The sequence below is a fragment of the Notamacropus eugenii genome, chromosome 1 (genome assembly GCF_028372415.1).
Source record: "Notamacropus eugenii isolate mMacEug1 chromosome 1, mMacEug1.pri_v2, whole genome shotgun sequence".
NCBI classification, from domain to species: Eukaryota; Metazoa; Chordata; class Mammalia; order Diprotodontia; family Macropodidae; genus Notamacropus; species Notamacropus eugenii.
The window spans coordinates 169,470,052-169,491,574 of NC_092872.1; the positions used below are offsets into that span (position 1 = coordinate 169,470,052).

Sequence of the window (21,523 nt, forward strand, 5' to 3'; positions counted from 1 at the left end):
TTAAGGCCTGAATCTGTCATCTCAACTGCACAGTGAACTCCTAAAGTACAGATTCCTTCTACTGATACAGATATCCTATGCTAGGAATGTTCCCCTTCCTTATCTCTGTGCCTCTTGGAACCCTTGGCTCGCTTCAAAGCCCAGCTTGAATGTAGGACTTCTCACAAGAGACTTTTGCTAATTCTCTAGGGAATTAGAATCTATGCCTTCCAACTGCCTTTTTTATGGATTTGTCCATGTAGGCACTTGTAGCTGTCACACCATGCAATGCAAATACCTGGAGTTTTGGTTTTTGTATCCCCAGCACCTAGGACAGTACCTGACCTAGTAGGTGCTTAAAAAGGAGTAGTCCTCATTAAAAAGTGGTCCTCTCTGAGACTTGGGTGTAGCTAGTTGGAGCAGAATTGAGGAAGACCTGAACTCAAATGTGGCCTGATACTTACCAGCTGTGTGTCCTTGGGCAAGTCACTTAACATCTTTTTTCCCCAGTTTCCTTAACTGTAAAATGAGGATATTACTTGCTTCCCCCCTCCCAGGGTTGTTGTGAGGATCCAAAAAGACAACATTTTTAAAATGCCTAGCACATAGGCTCTATGTAAAGGTTATAGCTATTATTTTTATTTTGTTCTAGTCAGCGACTATCCTTAATCCCAGCCATGCTGCCTGGGACCTACCACTCAACTTCCCTGAACCATAGATTTTTTTTCATCCCTGGATCTGCAACAAGCACTAGAATGATAAAGAAGGTTGTACAGGGGTAAGAGGAAGCAGATAGATTGGGAGAAAAAAAGGCAAGGACCTTGGTGCTTCTGATAAGGTAACACTATAAACTGTAGTTTGTTAAAGGGGTGAAGCAATGACCTGAAGGAAACACTAGCAGCTGGTTAACTGCTAATTAACTGCTAATCCATAGGTCTGTATAGTTCTATGAGGATAGAATAATCCAGTTCCTTGTATATGGCAAGCACTTAACAATGTAAGTTGAATTGAATTTAACTGGAGTGGAGAGAGATACCACCCAGAATAGAAAGGTCTGAGTACATACAATGACCAACTTCTTCCAATGGTGTCAGTTTTCAACTGGGACTGGCCAGAGTCCAAGTTTCCAAGGCTGACTTGAGGTCTTCCTTCTTTGTACCTTCCCTTTATATTACTCCTCAAATCACACTCTTAGGCTGGCCCTACTCCTGTTTTTGTCACTAAAATGTCTATGTGCTAACCCCCAGCATCCATCCAAATTAAGCTTTATTCTCTACCCTATAGGGCCCTCACCTCTCAAGTCACTTCCTGTCCCTATAAACCTACATAAACCCCATTGTAGTCCCATACTTCTATAGGAACACACACACACACACTCTCTCTCTCTCTCTCTCTCTCTCTCTCTCTCTCTCTCTCTCTCTCTCTCTCTCTCTCCCATTTTGTCCCTCATCTCCCTAAGAAAGAGTTGAAAATTATTCTCTTACGGAAATGTTTTGCATTACTGCTTATGTATAATCTCTATCAAATTGTTTGCCTTCTTAAGGAAGGGGAAAGGGAGGGAGAGAATTTGGAATTAAAAATTAAAAATAAAAACTTTTGTTTACATGTAATTAAGAAAAAAATGTATAGCATATATAGTGAATAGTGGAAATAAATTTAGAGCCAGAAGGGACTCTAATGGTCATCTTTTCTGTCCTCTTCATTTTACAGGTGAGAAAACTGGGATCCAGAGAGGTTAAGGCTCAGCCCCGCAGGTAATCAATGACCCAGATTTGAATCCAAGTGGGCTGACGCCAAATCCAAGGATCTGGTCATTATTCCCTGGGGTACTAGTCCTGACTCTGTCCCTAACTGACTAGATAGATTGCAGGCAACTGATTTCACCTTAAAGGGACTCAGTTTCCTCATATCTGGCAAATGGCATCTCTGATTCTATTCCCCTTGCTCAATTCCTACAAAATGCTCCTACCCAAGGGTCAAAGATCCCACCCTAGAGTCAGTCTGCAGGGATTTCTTGCTCCAGCCTGCTCATCAGCAACCCCAAATACCGAGATGCTTCTCCTTCTAAAAGGGTGGGAGCACCAGACAGAGAGACGAGGAGCCAGGACCCCAAAGAGGGGAGCACTCCTCGGGAACATGTCCAAATAAAGCAATTCAAAAGCAGAGCCTCCTGCTCACCTTCCAGTCTCCAGCTGCGGCTGTTCACCATGTTCCCTCTTCCAGCTGCTGTTGCTGCTGTGGCCCCAACACCTTGTCCTCCCCCCTGAACTCACCCTTAGGTCTTCTGAGCCAGGCCAAGACCCAGCCCTCCCCTGTGAAGGAGTAGCTGACACCACACTCACTAGACTCCTCCTATCCCCCAGCCCATCTCAATAGGAAACTTCTCCATATTTTTAAGGGGAAGTAACCTGACCTTATGAAGGTCCCTCAGGGTTAACCCCTTCCATGCCTACCCAGGCAAAACCAGAAGCGCAACCACAAGAAAATATACCTATAATCTGATGCTGCAGAGAAGTAATTCATGCCCCTGCCAGCAGCAGCAGGGATCCTGGGTGGTACTGGGTGACCCACCAGATAAAGGCATTGCTACCCAGCCCAGCTACAAGCTGGCCTGGACAGCAGAGTTTTGGAGAAGTAAGGGAATTACCAGCACCTTCAGTGGAAACAAGAAGAGTTCTTTGTTCCTTGGGTTCCTCCGTTCCTGGCTGTATATGCTGTTTTGAAAAACCCACCATCTGGCTGTAGTTCCACAGCCCCTAGGTCCCAGGGACCTGGCTTAGGACCACGTTCCTCTCTGCTCCCCAGCAACAGCTGCTCACACATCTGGAAAGCATTTGTTTCTGGGTAAGGGAGGCAGAGTCTTGTCCTGTCCCTCAGATGCCAGGAATAAGCAGAAAAGCCTGGGACTGGAGTTCCTTGACTCCTAAGGAGTAGGATTGGGTTTAGTTGTGGGGTGAATTCAGTTCCCTAGCTCAGTCTCCGATTGGCAGAAAAGCTTCCTTTCCAGCCTGCAAAATCTTTTCATCACATGAACCCAAAGCTAAACTTGCCAGAATTACCAGGACCAAACTCTGTCCTACACACCACACCAGATCTCTAAAGCTTCCTCCTTTTTTTCTTTAAACATTTTATACTTCAGAGTTTTCCAGATAACTAAAGTTTCTCCCTGTAGGCAGAAGTCTTTTTTTTTTTTTTTTTTGCCATGTTGAGAAATCTGAGAGAGAGAGCAGCTAGGGGGCTCAGTGGATAGAACACGGGCCCTGGAGTTAGAAGGACCTGACTTCAAATGTAGCCTCAGACCCTTACTAGATGTGTAGCCTGGGCAACTCACTTAATCGTGAAAGCCTCCCATTTGAAAAAAGACAAGCGTGATGATAATATTAATAATAATTGACATATAGTACTATGAAAGGCACTGTTGGATAGTGGAAAAAGGCCTAGCCTCTGCATTAAGACCTGGGTTCCAGTACTGACTGTGTGACCATGTCACAGCCCCTCAGTGATCTACACAATTCTCTTAAGATTATAAATTACACAGAATGTGCTACCTGGCATTTGTAGAGCTTGTTTCTTCACCTCAGGGGTCCCTCCAGCCCTCCTGTCTAGTTAGCTAGTTGGGCCACAGTGGACATAGCACTGCCTGACTTCCTTCTCTCAGCTGTAAAACAGGAATAATAACAGGACCTACCTCACAGTTATCTTGGATGAGATAATATTGGCAAGGAGCTTAGCACAACGCAGGACGTACAGTAGGAATTGTTCAAATGCTGGTTCCCCTTCCCTGTCTAACAGGCACGGTACATATTCTCTCACTAGATGCTTACCACAAAGCTTTGAGGAAGGTGCTATTATTATCCCCATTTTACAGATTAGGAAACTGAGGCTGAAAATGATTTTAGTGAATAACCTGGGGTCAGTAAGTGTCTGAGGCAGGATTTGAACTCAGATTTTCCAATCAGCAGGAACCAACATCCAGCTTTTTATCTACAATAAGCAGTTTTAATTACTAATATGTCATTACTTTCTAATGTAAACAGTTTTCAGTGTAGGTTTAAAAAGTCTAGATACAACAATAAAGGAAGAGTATCTTCTACTGGCTTCCTTAAATGGTGATAAACATAATTTAGTGCTCTACAAAAGCTACCCATAAGTATCCCTAAACACTCCTAGGACTTTCTTCCATAATTTAGAATTATTTCACTTCTTACTCATTTTCTACCACTTAGTACTTACCAAATCCCATCTTTTGCTTGCGCTCTTCCTGTCTTAGCCCTCTCACCACATCAGATATTTGCCCTCAATTGTGATCTCTCTCACTACCTCTCAAACCTTCTTAATTTGCCTCCAAAAGCAACCTAGATGGAATTATCAACCAATTTCTACTGTTTTTGTTAGCATCTTAAAATGTCTTAGCCTCTTGCACTCTACCTCACCCACTTCATTAATGCCCAAACTCCCTGGTAAAGCTCGGTATTTACCTTCTCTGCTCCTGCTGGCAGGCAGCTAAGCATGGATGAGGAATGCGGGGAAACTCGAGGCCTGACTGGGTCCTCTAGAGGCTCATACAGTCCGACCTCTGCTAGGCCCACAAGGCTCTCGGTTTCTTTATCTCACTCCCCTTAAGCGCTGATAAGAATCTCTTTTCAAATTCCCACTAGTAGCCTACCCACCTGTAGATAAAATTTTGTTTAATTCTCTATGGAGAAATTTAGAGGTCAATGGCACCCAGAAAAAGTGCCTTCAAAAGTTTTTATACTTCATTAATCCCATTTTTCTTCACTCCGGTCTCAGAGGCAAAAATGCCTATCTTTCTCTCGACTAACCCTCCACCTGTCATCTCGATCACATCTTCTGCTCCCACCAAAACGCGGTACCATCAATTTCACCACCCTTCTCTTGCCTTTTCAAACTCCTCCCTCCTACCAGTTCTTTCCCTTTAGCCTACAAACATGCTTAGGTCTTCCCCCTCTACCCAAAAAAAACCACAAATAGCCTACCTTTTCTTTTTGTCCAGACTTTTGACTTTACCAGTATAGGGAAGTTCCCTGACCAAAATAGATCTATAACTGTAATTTGCCCAAGGTCTCACACGCGCTATGTATATCCTATCTAAAATCCTTTCTTTTACCGAAAGTCTTTTCCAATCTCTCTTAAATCAGTACTTCCTATTTTTCCAGTCTATATAGCTTGTTTGTATGCATGTTCCTCTCCCCACTGGATTGTGAGCTCCTGGAGGGTAGGAATTGACTTTTTCCTCTTTTTGCATTCCCAGCACTAAGCCCAGTGCCTATCATATAGTAGAATCTTAACAAATGTTTATTAATCAAGAGGCTGACCTTGAACCCAGGCCTTCTTGACTCTGAAACAGGCTCTCTATCTACTGTCCCACTAGATGTCCTCAATCTTAAATTAAATAAAATAAATTTAGACTTAGAGTGTAAAAGGAGACAATTTTTTTTTTATATAGTCAGTGAGGAATATTTGCTAAAAGGTTGGGTTTTTTTCTTTTCTAATGAATGTAAAATCGTTAACAGTTTGCTGCGGGTTAAGGTCTGTGTTAAGCTAAAGATATAAATTTTAAAAAAGAATCATCCCCAAACATTAAAAATAATTCTATTATTGTTTGGTTGTTTTTCAGTCATACCTGACTCTATATGACTCCATTTGGGCTTTTATTGGCAAAGATATTGGAGCTGATGGGGTTCAGACTCTGGGAGTCTCCTTGAGCTCCCCTAGAATCTTCCCATTTAACCTGGCTTTTCATACTCAAATTGAATTCTCCTAGAATCTCCTTGCTGAACCTGGCTTTTCATACTCAAATTAGTGGCCATTTTCTGTTATGTCTTGATGGCCCCACCTGCTTCCTACTCAAACCCTCCATTGTCTGATATCTCCTGATTGCCGCCAGCTGTTTCTGGCCTTTGACCTTTCTTGAATTCCCTCCTTGGATTTCTCCTCAAGACCTCCCTAAACCCCTCCTCCCATCACCCTGAACTACCAGACCACCCCCCAGATCCCTCCTATAGTCTTTTCTGTATTGAGATCCATCTCCCCTCCATGAAGGAGCTCAGGTTCAATCAGCTCAGACTCTGTTTATCTGGGATTCTATCTGGCCCGCTTGTGAATACAGGTGTTACAAATGCTTAGGATCCTGAAGAACCAACCCAATTTGGCAAATCTTTAATAAACTTTGTTTTCTTTGACTTTAAGAAGGCTTCAGTCGAATTCATTCGAGCAGGACCTGGACTGTCGGTGTTTTGGGGTCCCCAGCACCCCTAAACCTCATCAGAGCAGTTGGCCATTTCCTTCTCCAGCTCATTTTACAGATGAGGAAACTGAGGCAAACAGGGTTAAGTGACTTGCCCAGGGTCATACAGCTAGGAAGCGTCTGGGGCCAGATTTGAACTCAGGCAGAGGAATCTTCCTGGTGTTCTATCCACTGCTCCACTCAGCTACTTCTTACAGTCTAATAGGGGAGACTAAACACAAAACAAATGGGAGCCTTTGATGAAAAAAAGAGAGAATGGGAATTGGGGAGGAGGGAGAGTAGGTTGGAGAGGCAATCTGGTGAGGACATAGAGGAAGTGGCCACCAGGTGACCAAGTGAAATAAAAGGAAGCATGTCCTTCCTGGACATGCTTCCTGGTTTTTTTCTGAAATAGTGGTCCAAAAGAATCAGTCACACTAGTTAGGAGAGCCACTCTTCTCAACTCCATCCTTCCCATGTAGACAGAATAAGGAGCAGAAGGGAGAAAAAACAGATTTTTAACTGGAAGAAAAAAACTTCCATAGACCCTGCTATGTACTCTGTCTAGTATTTCTTTCCTCTCCACTCCCATACTTTCTGAAAAAGTAGTCTACACTGGCTGCCTCCTCTTTCTTACCACTCAGTCAGCTTCTTAAAAATTGACTTCTGCATCCACCACTCTTCTGACAATCAGGGAGAGATTCATCAGTTTGGAACTCAAAAGATCCTTAGGAATTAACTAGTGCAAGTCTCTGTTTTACAGCTAAGGTCCAAAGAAATTAGCTGGTTTATCCTAGGTCAAGCAAAAAATAATCCCGTGCTTTTTCTACTACACTAGAACTCAGTCAGTTAATACATATTTATTGTGTCTACTACTGTCAGGCACTATACTAAGTGACTAGGGGTACAAAAAGAGGCAAAAGACAAGGAGCTTGCAATCTAAGGCTAGATAGCAAACATAGGCATACAAGTTATATACAAGATAAATAGGAAATAATTAAGAGAGGTAAGGCACTAGGATTAAGAAAGATTGAGGAAGGCTTCCTGGAGGTGGGATTTTAGTTGGGACTTAAAAAAAAAAACAGTAGGCATTGATGAGATAGGAGATCATTCCAACTGCTGTCTCAAAGGTCACCATAACCTCCTAAATGACAGTTCCATAAGCTTTTCTCTACCTTCATCCTTTGACCCTTTCTGTAGCATTCGATTCTGCACACTCTCCTTTCCTTTGGAACATTCCTCTCTGGCCTTCATCCCAGTTCTCCTATCTTTCTGGCTACTCCTCTGTCTCTTTCTCCTCATCATTCTCCCCTTAAAATGTTGGTATCCTCCAGAATTCTGTTTTCAACCTCCTTCTTTTCTTACTCTCTGTTTTTTCCCTTCCATCTCATTTGCTCTGTAGGCTACAACCATCAACTTTAGCCAAACAACTTCCACATTTATAGCTTTGGCCTGACTCTTCCCAAGAGGTAACTCCTAGTGCCTCTTGGACATCTCCATTTGCATTTCCTGCTGGAAAATCAAAGTTAACACATCAAAGACTGAACTTATCACCTCCCTTGCCCAAATGTGCTTCACTCGTAATTTTCATATTTACGTTAATAGCTTTATTCTGGCTCAGAACTACAGAATCCCCATTGACACCTCAGTTCTGGGAGTGGAGGCCAGAGGAAGAAGAGGGGAGTTAGCCCTCAAATCACCAGGCCCAGACCGACCAGGTCATGAAGGTCCACATTCCATCTTTTCTTTTTGAAGAGAGCGAACTGGAGACAGGCTACATGGTCTTTAAGATAGAAGCGCCAAAGAGTGGACACCTCAGTTCTTAGCACTGGCCTGAAATATTACCCCAGGCTTCTAAATGGTTTCCTAAGGGAAATTAGCAAACTACTCTTTGTCAAGAAAGGACTGAAGGACAACAGAAACCTTTATTTTCAATTCTTTCTAATTCATCCTACACATTGGGGCCTAATGAATCTTCTTGGAGCACATGTCTGCTCTTTTTTCCCCTGCTGCTCATAAGCCACATAGCTTGGCAAATAAAGTTCACCTTCTTGCCTTCTGATGTCATGATCCTCTTTGAAAATGAAGGATGAACACAACAAGAACTTGACTACATTTCCAGACTTGTCTTTCAATCCTCTCTCTTTAACCATTCTAGGCTCTAGCCAAGGTAGACTACTTGGATCCTGTTCAAATTGTCCCTGCACTTTCCCATCTCCCTGCCCTTGATCAACTAATGGCACATCTCTGCCTGGAAAGCCAATTGTCTTCCTCCATCCTTGACTCGGGTCTGCCTGTCCAATTCCTACCCATGCTTCAAGATTCATTCAAATGCCACCTCCTTCATAAAGCCTTTCCAGACAACACAAATACATTGTGTTGAAGAAAACGATTTGATGATTGCAAAGGGTATACATTTTCAGGGTAGAGAATTAAGCAGGGAATTGAAATGAGGACAGGGGTACAAATAGTATGTCATTTATTGAAAGATCACATCTGGCATTCACTAATCTGGGACCAAGCCAGAAACTCAGTCAAGTAATCTCTCCCTCTGCTGAGCACTTTATAACAGTCTCGTGACACTTTATCTCTTATATAACCTATTATAATTACTTACATATGTCATAATGCACTTATCAGACCCCAAGTTCCAAGAAGGTAGAGACCACATCTCATTTGTATCTACCATGGAAGATACAAAAATAAATATTTGTTGCATGAAGGAAAGAATAATTTAGGATAGTATCTGTGACTTCATTGGTATTAGAAACTCCTCAGTGAGGAAACTAGCAATGCAGGTAGGTCAGCACCTTCTCTGCAACTTACATAGAAAGATTCCTGGAGCCCTGAGAGGTTTAAGGACTAGCCCAGGGTCACACAGCTGATATTATAGAGAAGCAGACTTAAACTTGGACCTTCCCATCTCTGAGGTCAGCTTGCTAACCAATACATACAGTCTGTAGAAGCTTGTTGGTTTTTTTTAATGATAAACATGAATTGTTACTCTGAGCAGGTAGACTAGAGGTGGGCATTAGAATATACAGGAAGGTCTAATTGTCTGATTTTTGTGGCTTTTCCATCTCTTCTCTCATTTTTTGGTTGTTCCTTGCTTCTCAGATGCTATGAGCTGTAAAACCAGAAAACCAACCTTGCCGGATGTATCTAGATTGAGAAAATGGACCCGGATGGAGAGAAAATGGACCCGGATAGAGAGCCAGGACTCCCATGAATAAAGTACAATAGCTTTTACCTTACTTCCTCATTCTTATCTGCATTCTGGATAGGTGTGTCATGACCTTTGGTTAAGTGGAATCATAACCCTATCCTCATCCTTGCCCTGTAGCCAGTGCAAACCTCTGTCTCCTAGATACCATCTGATTCATTTTTACCTTCCCTCAGCATAATTGAGTCCATCTTATCTGACTCAGCATCCATGAAAGAGAGAAGAGTTTTGAGTCCCTGACTGACCTTCACTAAACTCTGTAAAGGGAGTACACATCTCAGACTCTTAGGAGATTGAAAATAACAAGATTTAGCCCTTAGAAAAAGCCAACATATGATACTTTCTATACCTCTAGCAGATAATTCATTGGGGGTTAAAGTGAGGACAGATGGAGGTGGAGGAGAAGGAGGAGAATGAAATAAAATGCTGTCCACCCAACTCCGGAATTTGTTGGGTTGTAAAGTAATTGAGCAAAAATTTGAGATGAAAAGTTGAAATTCCTAGTCCTGTCCTTTGGGAAGCAGCCTGCAAATCAACAGTCTTATTGCCCAAAGTCACTTCAAGGTCCTGGCCAACCCTTTAAGCTCCTAGAGCTGTTTCATAAATATGTGGACCTGCCCTAAAAATTTCTGGGGCTAGGGTGACTTGGGCAGGCTTAGGAAACACTTTTTCTAGGAGGTGGTGGAGGTTTCCATATTTTAGGGGACTCCTGGGGAAAGAGCAGTCCATTCAATGACTTTTTCTTTTCCTTTAGGAATCAAGAGATATGAACTTAGGGGAAGGAGAAGAGGGAAGAAGGGAGGTCCCTAGTCCTTTTTCCCAGAACTGCCTCAGACCATAGGTTGCAATGAAAAACTACACTGAACTTGGAGTCATAGTGATGGGGTTCAGTCCCTCAGAACCTTCTTGAACTCCCCTTGAATCTCCCCACTTTACCTGGCCTTTCACACTCAAATTTGTAACCAGGTCCCCCTGAATCTCCCTACTTAACCTGGCCTTTCATACTCAAATCTGTTGCCCCATCTGCTTCCTACCCAAGCCCTCCATTGTCAGATACCCCCCAATTGCCTCCAGCTGTCTCCCACTGTTGATTACACCCCAGTATCAACCAGACCACCCCAAGATCTTCCCTCAGTCTTTTTGTGTATTTAAGTTCCATCTCACCTCCATGAAGGTGCTCAGATTCAATCCAGCTCCGACTTGTCTAGCTGAGACTGCGTCTGGCCCCCTTAGTGTTACAAGTGCTTAGGTTCCTTGAGAGTCAAGCCAGTTTGGCAAATCTTTAATAAACTTTGTTTTTCTTTGAATTTAAGAAGGCTTGTGTCGAATTCATTCGAGCAGGACCCAGACAATTAGTACAGCTGGATGATGTAAAGTTCGGGAGGCACCTATCACTTTTCGTATCTATGCAGGTGATGCAGGTCAAAGGACCAAGGGAGACTTTTACAAGCCCTCTCTTAATAGGGGTATTAGGTTCAGTGATCGTGGAACTTCTACAGGAATATTTCCCCAAGAAGAAGCAAGGTGTTGAGATGGAAAGAGTAGCCCACAGAGGGGTGGCCAACATAAAAGGGGTGGCATAGACCTCTGAGGAAGTCGTATTGGGGAGGGGAGCTTTTGAAAAAACAGCCCGTGGCAGGAGGTGAGTGCTGCCCAGTGGGTGGGAGTGACATACCCAACAATCTTCAACTCCTCCCCTGCCTAATGAGTTTCCCAGTTTGTCCGTGGAGTTATCCTCTCACTTCAGAGGCTCACAGGTATATTCCCGAGTTTCTGGGGGGAAACCAAGAGGTAACACTGGTTTAATCCTAGAATTATGAGTCCAGCTGGGGTGGCCCTCTAGTTTCACTGCTGTTGGAGTGGTGAGTATAACTTGGTAGGGTCCTTTCCAGTTGACATCTAACTGTTCTCCCTTTTGAGTTTTCCCTTACCAGGAACCATATGTTGAGGTCTGAGGGGTGCTGGGGAAATACCCACATGCCAGGTCCTGCTCGAACAAATTCAGCACAAGCCATCTTCAAGCCAAAGAAAAACAAAGTTTATTAAAGATTTGCCCTACTGGGTTGACTCTTAAGGAGCCTAAATATTTGGAACGCTTGTATTTACAAGCAGGCCAGATGCAGTCTCAACTAGACAAGTTGGAGCTGAATTGAATCTGAGCAAGGCGAGATGGAACTTAAAAATACAGAAAAAGACTGAGGGAAGATCTTGGGGTGGTCTTGATGATGCTGGGGTGTAATCAATGGTGGGAGACAGCTGGAGGCCACTGGGGGTATGAGACAATGGAGGGCTTGGGTAGGATGCAGATAGGGCAACAGATTTGAGTATGAAAGGCCAGGTTAAGTGGGGAGATTCAAGGGGAGTTGAAGGAGGTTCTGAGAGACTGAACCCCATCATTAGGAGGTAAGTTCAAATCCTAATTTTGCCACTTACTAGACCTAAGATAAATCACTTAACTGCTTTCTGTCTCAGTTTCCTCATTTCTAAAGTAGAGGAGTTGGGATCCCTTCTTGGGAGAGAATATGACTACCATCTATCCATATCTGGCTGGCCAGAAGATAGATAGATAGATGGATAGATGATAGGTAGATAGATAGATAGAGGTGAGAATAAAATCAAGAACTCAGCCTATGCACTGAGTATAAAAGCTGGAGGATAAAGTGGGATTGGAGACTTGAAAAGAGAGGACAAAGTCTGAAATAGTTACTGGGGTAGGGGGGAAGGGCAGGGTGAAATTTGACTTTAGGATTGTAGGAGAAATTAATATAGTAGCAGTAAGATACAGTTAAGGTTTGACAGTGTGGAACTGCCTGATTCTATACAGTTCTGTGTCTTCCTCTGGCAGTGCTTGGCCACCTGGGAACAAGAGAGGAAAAAGCAGATCTGATATGATCCTGGGTTCGAGTGTATACATGAATTTACCTGAAGGTCAAGTGGTGAGAGAACCGAAGGTGAGAAAGAATGTAGCATTGCCATAGCTGCCCCAGAGAAATAAGAGCAGGGAAAGAGTCCAGTAAGGCCAGGTAAAGCAAAGAGCTAAGGGTCTGGATAAAATTAAAGGGAACAAGTACTTGAGAATAAGAATGGTGACTTGTGAAGAATTCGTGGTCAGAGTTGGGAGAGCTGAATTAAGAAAGAAGAAGGGCCCAGAGTATGACTAGGATGGTACGTGACTGATGTGGAAATGTGACAAAGGTCAACAGAATGAGGAACCTTGGGTAGATCCCTTAGCTTCTCAGGCCCTCAGTTTCCTTATATGTAAAACAGAAGCAGTGGGCAGGCTAGAGAACCTCCAAGATCCCTTCTAGATCTAAATCTATGATCCTATGATACCAAACTGTACCAAAAGACTGGTACATGGGCAGGGCGTGACATCATGTCAATGGATGAAAATTCCCCTCACAGATGAGGATGAGGAGTCAGATTCCAGGAGTCACAATAATGTGCAGAGAAGTTGTTCAACATCATGACAGAGCAAGCATGATGTCTTGACTGGCTTGTGAGTTGGATTTCAGTGAGGCAGAGCTACACAAAGTCATCAGCCTTCATCTTTCCTCCACTCATTGGAGTCCATTGGTAAGACCAAGGTCAAGATAACTAGAAATGCCCAGGATGCAGTGGGTAACCTTGGCCTTTCTAAATCAAGGCCTTTCCCAGGTCTCAATTTGTCGGAGGTCACACCTGTTCTATGACTGAGGGCTAAGTAGGAATTGAGACAAAAAATGGCTTCAGTTTACCATAAAACATATCAGTCTGCAAGGCTAGATCCTCAGAGTTTCTGATCAAAATAGAAAAGAAATGCTACTTACACTCATTCTAAGCCATCAATACCTAAATAATATGCCTCAGAGACCTGGGGTGGACCTATTACTGGTCATTCAATCACTGGTCATTTAAAGGTGTGGTTAAGTAGTTCCATTTAAAACACAATGGGCTTTTTTCAAAGATTGTCTCAGCTTTGGGGAGAAAAAGAGAGAAGGGAGAAGAAACCTTGTGAGACCGAGCTGCGCAGTCATCAGCCTCTCTCTCTTTCCTCCAGAGTCATCAGAGTCCAGTGGTAAGACCAAGGTCAAGATGACTGTCAGTGGAGTTTTGAAATGTTTTGAGCATCCTGGCCTCCCAGCATCTCGATGAGACCCCACATGGCCTCACTCTCCATCCCCCACCTTGTGGGGCTTAAGGGCTGTCTCTTCTCTGCTTCCATCTGCTCAAGCCCCCACTGATTGTGTTTCCCCTTCCTTACTCCCCCTTCCCTTACATGCTGGTGATCATCAGCCCAACTAACTACTTAGTAGCAAATAACTTTTACAAAGTTTTATTTACATTAATGATATTGATGAGGTTTAGGGGTGATTGGGAACCCCAAAATATTGACGGTCCAGGTCGTGCTCTAATGAATTCGACTCAAGCCTTCTTAAAGCCAAAGAAAACAAAGTTTATTAAGGATTCGCCAAATTGGGTTGCCTCTTAAGGAGCCTAAGCATTTGTGACACTTTTATTCACAAGCGGGCCAGACACAATCCCAGCTAGACAGAGTCTGAGCCGGATTGCATCTGAGCACCTTCATGGAGGCAAGGTGGGACTTAAATACAGAAAAGAGTATAGGAGGGATCTGGGGGGGGTGGTCTGGTAGTCCAGGGTGATGGGAGGAGGGATTTAGGAAGGGTCCTGAGGAGAAGTCCAAGGAAGGTCAAAGGCTGGAAACAGCTGGAGGCTATCAGGAGATATCAGGCTAGGGAGGGTTTGGGTGGGAAGCAGGTGGGGCAATCCAGAGATCTTGATAGGGACAGTATGGGTATGGGGTTAATGGGATCAAGGGTGGGGAGTGCAACAGAGACCTGAAATGATAATGAAAAGCCCATGGGCTTCCTGAGACTGCCGGAACAAATGGGAAGATTAGATTTGAGAAGAGAAAGGCCAGATTAAGTGGGAAGATTCAAGGGGAGCTCAAGGAGGCTCCCAGAGTCTGAACCTCATCAATATAACAAAAAAACTACCCAAATTTTTCATTCCAACACCTCAGGGACATAGTCTCCCCTATGCCACAGTAAGTCTCTGGGGAGGATGAATTCAAACTTAGCTCAGTTCCTATAAAGTCTTATTTTCCTGTCCAGATGCACATGACTCCTTATTTTGAGTCATTATGATGGGGTTCAGACTCTGTGAACCTCCCTGAACTCCCCTTGAATCCCCCTACCTGGCCTTTCATAGTCAAATCTGCAGACTGGTTCCCCCTGAATCTTGCCACTTAACCTGGCCTTTCATACTCAGATTTGTAGCCAGGTCCTCCTGAATCTTTCATATTTAAATCTGTTGCCTTTGGCCTAGCCTAGCCTTCCATAATCTGTTATCCCTGGATTGCCCCACCTGCTTCCCACCTAAACCCTCCCTAGCCTGATATCTCCTGATGACCTCCAGCTGTTTTCAACCCTTGACCAGTCACCCCTCCTTGGACTTCTCTTCAAGACCGTCCCTAAACCCTTCCTCCCATCACCCTAGACTACCAGACCACCCCCAGATTCCTCCTACAGTTTTTTCTGTATTTAAGTTCCATCTTGCCTCCATAAAGGGGCTCAGATTCAATCCAGCTCAGACTGTGTCTAGCTGAGGTTCTATCTGGCCCACTTGTGAATATAAGCCTTACAAATGCTTAGGCTCTTTAAGAGTCAACCCCAAGTGGCGAATCTTTAATAAACTTTGTCTTTCTTTGGCTTTAAGAAAGCTTGAGTTGAATTCATTAGAGCAGGACCCAGCATGTCAGTATTTTGGAGTCCCCCAGCACCCTGAACCTCAACAATTATATTTGAGTATTTCAGCTACTATCACTGACTAAACCTACAAGTAAATGTTAGAAGTGAAATCGACAGGGTACGAGCCCAAGTCTAGACCTTTGTCTCTTAGCCCAGGGGAGTTTTGGTCCTATTTGTCTGAAGGGCCCCTTGGATTCCCCTTATTTGATCTGGCATTCTCTTGAGGTCCATATGTCCTAGCCTGTGATCCTATCTGAATCCCATTCTGCAGGCTACTGGCCACTCCCATCAAGATCCTCGTTGGATTTGATCTACATTCCAGACTGACCTCCCCTATCAAGACCATCCCTGGAACACGCCCCGCCTCACCCAACTTGGGGACACTTGAATTCTTCCCTCAGTCTTTTCTGTATTTAAGTTCCATTTTGCCTCCATGAAGGCACTCAGATTCAATCCAGCTCAGACTCTGTCTAGCTGAGATTCTATCTGGCCCGCTTGTTAATAAAAGCGTTACAAATGCTTAGGTTCCTTAAGAGTCAATATGGAGAATCTTTAATAAACTTTTATTTTGACTGAAAGAAGGCTTGAGTCAAATTCATTTGAGCAGGACCCCAGGCATGTTGGTATTTTGGAGTCCCCAGCACCCTGAACCTCAACAGGATTTGAATTGATTCCTGACTGCAAGTTTAGCACTTCAATCAGCCTGAGAGACTTAATGAAATAATAATGAATTATTATATGGTTGAATATAATGACAAAAATTCATAGTGGAAAAGCATAAAATCAAGAAAAGCAGCAATGCTTTGGGAAGAAAAAAAAGATTATGTAAAAGTATATGGGTGGAACTGTACAAGCAAGAAACCAGCAAAATAAGACACCGGCCCTGTGCCTGGTATAACTAAGAATGAAAATTACTGAGGAAGTAATTAGAATTAATTAGTAATTAATTAATTAGAAGTAATTAGAAGATAGTTTGCCAGAAATCAGATGTAGATCAATACTTTACAAAATATAACACAAAGAGCTCCAAATAGATACTAAAAAAGATGACAAGAAGAGATACATTTCACAGACTTGGCTAAAGAGAGAATTCTTTTTTTTCCCACTTAATACTATTTTATTTTTTCCAATTACATGCAAAGATAGTTTTCAACATTCACGTTTACAAGATTCTGAGTTCCAAAATTTTTTCTCCCTCCCTCCACTCCCCCCTCCACAAACAGCACCCTAGAGGGAGAATTCTTAACAAAACAAAGGATGGAGGAGATCATGAAAGACAAAAGAGGTCATTTCTATTATATAAAATTAAAAAGCCTTTTCGCAAATAGAATCAATTAAGAAAGAGTGGAAAGAGAAACTGAAGATTGGGAATATTATTGGCATCAAATATTACCAATAAATGTCATGGTCAAGATATGTAGAGAACTGATATAAATTTGTCAAACCAAGAATTATTCCCCAGTAGATATAGTCAAAGGATATAAATGACAAAAAGGATGACAAATTGTAAATGTACAGAAATCAGCTACATTGGACTGTTCATAGAGGAAGAGACTATGGGCTGATCTTTTGAGGCAGGCACCCAAATTTTTGAGGCACAGACAAAAAGTTGCCTGTTGCTAAAATGATTGGCAGAAACTACTTTGGTGGTTCAGTGGAGATTTGTCTCTGAAACTAATGATGAGTACTGTGGGAATCATTAGGCTATACTAGTCTTGTGATTTAAACAGTTTGACTCAATATGGTCTAGGATATCAATTCTATCCTGGCAATGGCCAGAGTTTCAAAAGGCACAGTGAAAGATAGGGGAGAAAAGGCAGCATGGTCTCAATAGCTCTTTAAAACTACCAGCCAGGGTGATAAAGAAATAGAATTCGAAACAATCTGGAAAAGTCTAATATTTGCAAATATTAAGGAGGAACTAAAGACAGCAATGGAGGTTATAAAGGACAGTGAGGCAAATGATCAGTGATGCCAAAGATACACTGCTATCACATATTCAATCATAACTTCAGCAGGAATAGTACAATCTAAAACATCACCCTAATTCAGGTTTTCTTTACTTCTCACCTGGAATATTGCAAAACCTTCCTAACTGGTCTCCCTGCTTCAAGTATGTCTCCAGTCCATTCCATCTGCCACACTTCTGCTAAAGAGATTTTCCTTAAGCTCAGATCAGACTATATCACTCTTCTATCATTAAAATTCAGTAGCTCTCCATTGCCTATAGGATCAAATATAAATTCTTCTGTTTGGTTTTTAAAGCCCTCTGCAACTTGGCACCAACCCATTTTTCCAGTTTCATTATATATTACTTCCATTTCCCTACTCTATGGTCCAGCTAAAAACTGACTTTTTCTTTTTCTCCCACAGCTTCTTCTGCCATGCCCATAGATGGAGGACTGACCTTGGATTCAGGAAGAAAGGCTGCAGTTTTGAGTCCTACCACATATATTGTGTATAGAGACCAAGTCCTGTGCCACTTAACTCTTTCACCTCAGGAATCTCTTCCCTACCTCCTGTAACCCCCTATCCCTGGTTGGTGAGTCCCTAACATGGCCATCCTCTTTAAAGTGGCCTCCATTTATACCTCCATTCTTGTCTCTAACATCGCCCTCCTCTACCCACCCCTCACCACCAACCCCAATCTTGCACTGCTGTCCTTCTCAGAAACCATAATCAAATCACTATTGCCATTGCCACTAGAAAGGCATCCCTTTACCACCAGTGTGACATCCCAAACTAAAATATCCATGCCTGGCTACCCTACATGTATTACTTCCTTCTATTAAAATATAAATTCCTGGTGGGTGGGTACTTACTCACTTTTTTCTTTGTATCTCAGCCTTTAAAGCACAGTGCTTGGTAAAAAGAAAGTATTTAATAAATGTGTTTTCATTCATTCTAAGACTGTAAGTCACAAATAATTTGCCAGATCTTCATTGGGTTAGAAAATTTCTAAACCAAGTCAAGGCAACAAACATTCATGAAGCAATTACTATGGGCCAGGCACTGTGCTACAGCCTGTGAATGCAAATACAAACAGAAAGACAGTGCCTGTCTTCAAGAAGGTTTTATTCTAATGAGGGAAGATACCACATAAAAGGAAACTAAAAAAGCTAGGAGTGAGAAAGGGTGGTGAGAGGGGAAGTTACCCTCCTGGGGCATGGCAGAGAAAGTCCAGAGAGTACAGAGTGAAGCCTTAAGAAGTTATGAAAACATGGTTGACCTAGGCATCCTCCTGAAAGGGGAGGTTCTGGAAGGAATCAGCCAATCAGTGGGAGAGGATGTGCGATAGTAAGTATTTCCTGTGGGTGAAGACTGTGGGTAGAGTAAACTTGCAGGGTGAAAAGGGGTTTTTTTTAAATGGTAGAGAAAGACTGGACAGTCAGGAGTATAGCCTAGGGCTTCCTGAACTAAGGAAATCAGAAGTGTGAACTATGTGGCAACAACCATAACAATCCACTTAGACTGTGAAATGGACGGACCGAGAAAAAGCACAGGCAAGAGTCAATTGGGAATTTTGTGAGCCGGGCCAGCGGCTGTCTCATGGAAAAATCCAGAGGAGGCAGCCCTGAACAAAGGTGTGTGTGCCTTTTAAGCATCTTGGCACTTCCCGGTACAGCCTTGCGGTTTTAACAGCAAACATATCTCACAGAACAGTTTTGACAGGGGCCCAAGTTGCTGGTAGGCAAGGGGGCACAACAGAGAGTGGCTGCTAGGCAAAGGGGGGGCGGCCCAACCCTTCCTAGAAACTCAACAGACATTTCTCAACCCAGGGGCTTCAGGGGCGGGGGGAGAATAACATCCACTTCAACTGATAGTTTCAGCCATTCAGAACACAGCTCCCTTTGTCTACCTCAGGATAAAACTGAAGTCGTGGATAGAGCATGGGACCTGGGGTCAGCAACACCCAAGTTCATATTCAGCCTGAGACTCTTACTAGTAATCCTGGGCAAGTCACTTGATTTCTGCCTGTATCAGCTTCTGCATCCATTAATAATATAATAAAAATAATATAATTATTGATATGATAATAATATCAACTGTCTCCCAGGGTTGTTGTGGGACCAAATGAGACAATATTTGTAAAGTGCTTTGAAAACCTTAAAGTGCTATATAAATGCTACCTATTGTTATTATAAAACTGCCCAGTCCCTCAGATCCACAAGTCATCTAATGTTTAGGATAGGGCTATTTAGGTGTGCAGCTTAATTTTCTTAGAACCAAACAAAGACAAGGGCTACAGAGAGATATGTGAAAAAATGTGTGTCTCCTCATATCCTTTATGTGTGAATAGGTTTGTCCATATGGTTTGCACATTTTCCAATAAACCTTGTAGTGAGAATAGCTTAAGGTGGATGAGGCATTTCTGTTCTTTGAAATGCCAAACTTAAGTCAATAATTTGCATCAAAAACAGGATTAACAATATTGGCCCCCAAAAAAGTTTTTTTTTAAGTCCCTAAATAACTGAAAAAACTATTATAAAATCCATACCCTTGACTCCATTGGAGAAATACTCAAGGCCTCATTCAGAATCCATTGTTTCTTACTTTGTGTAAATTTCTAACTAGGTCCATTGAAGGACCTTCAAAATCATCTAATATTACTTTAACAAAAGGAGACCATTGAATCCTAAAATCATGAAGCGACTTGTTTAGGGTCACACGGGTTGTAAGTAGTATAAGAGTTGTCTCAAAGTCCATTGGTATGAAACTGTCTCCTTATTGCTAGAGATGAATACCCTGCCCTATATGAAGGGCAAGGAAGAGTTGGCAAAAGCAAGAGAGCTCTGGCATTTTTCAGTCTTCTTCAGGACTGAAGTTTAGCATCAAATTCAAATGCTTTGGATGCTTTATATTTAGTATCTCATTTGATTCTCATAACTCTATGAGGTAGGTGCTACCATTGTTTGCATTTTACAGATGAAGAAACTAAGGCTGAGAAGGGTTACGTGACTTGCCCAGAAGCACTCATCTGGTAAATGTCTGAGGAGAGATTCAAACTTAGGTCTTGCTGATTCCAAATCTACTCACCACTATATTCACTCTGTCAACTACGAAGGATAACACACCTTTTGAACCACCTACAAACATTCCTTGAGCTGTTGGCACTCTCAACACAAGAGCTGCATTCATTGACCAGCAAGTTAATCCACAACCACAGCCATAACGGTGTTGACATTTTCTCTATAAATGAGGCCCCGGAAAAACCTGAAGGGAAAGATAGTTTATAGATTTTCTTAGAGGAGACAAAGAGTTGATGGGATTAAGTTCATTGTGTGGCCATGGACAAGAAGTAACATCATTTTATTAGACACTTGGTTATCTTGCCCTGTAGAGCTCAGATGAGAATACACAAGGGGACCCTTTACAGGTCATAAAGATCATTATAATTTATACACCAACTTTTGTTACAGAGAGTGGAGTAGAGAAATCCTGTTAAGAATTTGAGATCCTGCTCTTCCCCAAAACCAACTTAACCTCTGCCTTGATATTCAGTGACTTCAATACAAATGTAGACCCACGGGAGGTTGACTCTCCCAGTAAAATGTATCATATGTCTTCTACAGATATATAGGTAAACATATACCTATATACATATGTATACATATGAAAGTATGATTCAGGATTAAGAAATAGATGCCAAAGGCTTGTAGATTACTCAGAAGTCACACCCTTTTCATCATTAATTTTTTTTCAAGAAAGGAGTCAGGACCCAGAACATTCTTGAAGTGGCAAACGCTGAACAACCTTATCAAAAATTTAATCTCATATTTCATAACTCATCTTCACAGAAAGGAAGGACTTGTTACACAGGGAAGATATTTCATAATCAGTGAGATCATTGGACTGTTTATATAGAAAGTCAAAATTTATATCCAATTATTAAAAGGTGAGAGCAACTGTGGTAAGAAATCATAGCCATTCTAACCTGACTAATTTAAATAAGCTTTTTACTCTGAAAAATAGAAAATAACTGAAACCAAAGATGTTGATTCTGATTATATTAATTTCTTAGAGAAGTTTAAAGGATGAGAAATAATGACAACAGCAAAGGTAAGAAGCCATTTCAGAAAACAAATACTTGATCTCCTTGTCAATCATGGTGGCTGTGGCTATTCAGTCATCTCTTACTCTCTGTGACCCCATTTGAAGTTTTCTTAGCAAAGATATTGGAGCAATTTGCCATTTCCTTCTTCAGCTCATTTTACAGATGAGGAAACTGAGGCAAAAAAAATCAAGTGATTTGCCCAAGGTCACACAGCTAGTAAGTATCTGAGGCCAAATTTGAACTGACAAAGATGAATCTTCCTGGCTAGA

At 42.3% G+C, this 21,523-nt stretch overlaps 1 protein-coding gene across 1 annotated transcript in view; it reads right to left on the reverse strand.

Annotated features, from left to right (window-relative positions):
• ANPEP (alanyl aminopeptidase, membrane) overlaps positions 1 to 2,231 on the reverse strand; it is a 30,918-nt gene extending 28,687 nt beyond the window's left edge. The window contains exon 1 of the mRNA XM_072618415.1: positions 2,158 to 2,231. The gene's annotated coding sequence lies outside the window, so the exon portion shown is untranslated. The remainder of the gene's footprint in view (positions 1 to 2,157) is intronic.
• Between the last annotated feature and the right edge of the window lie 19,292 nt (positions 2,232 to 21,523).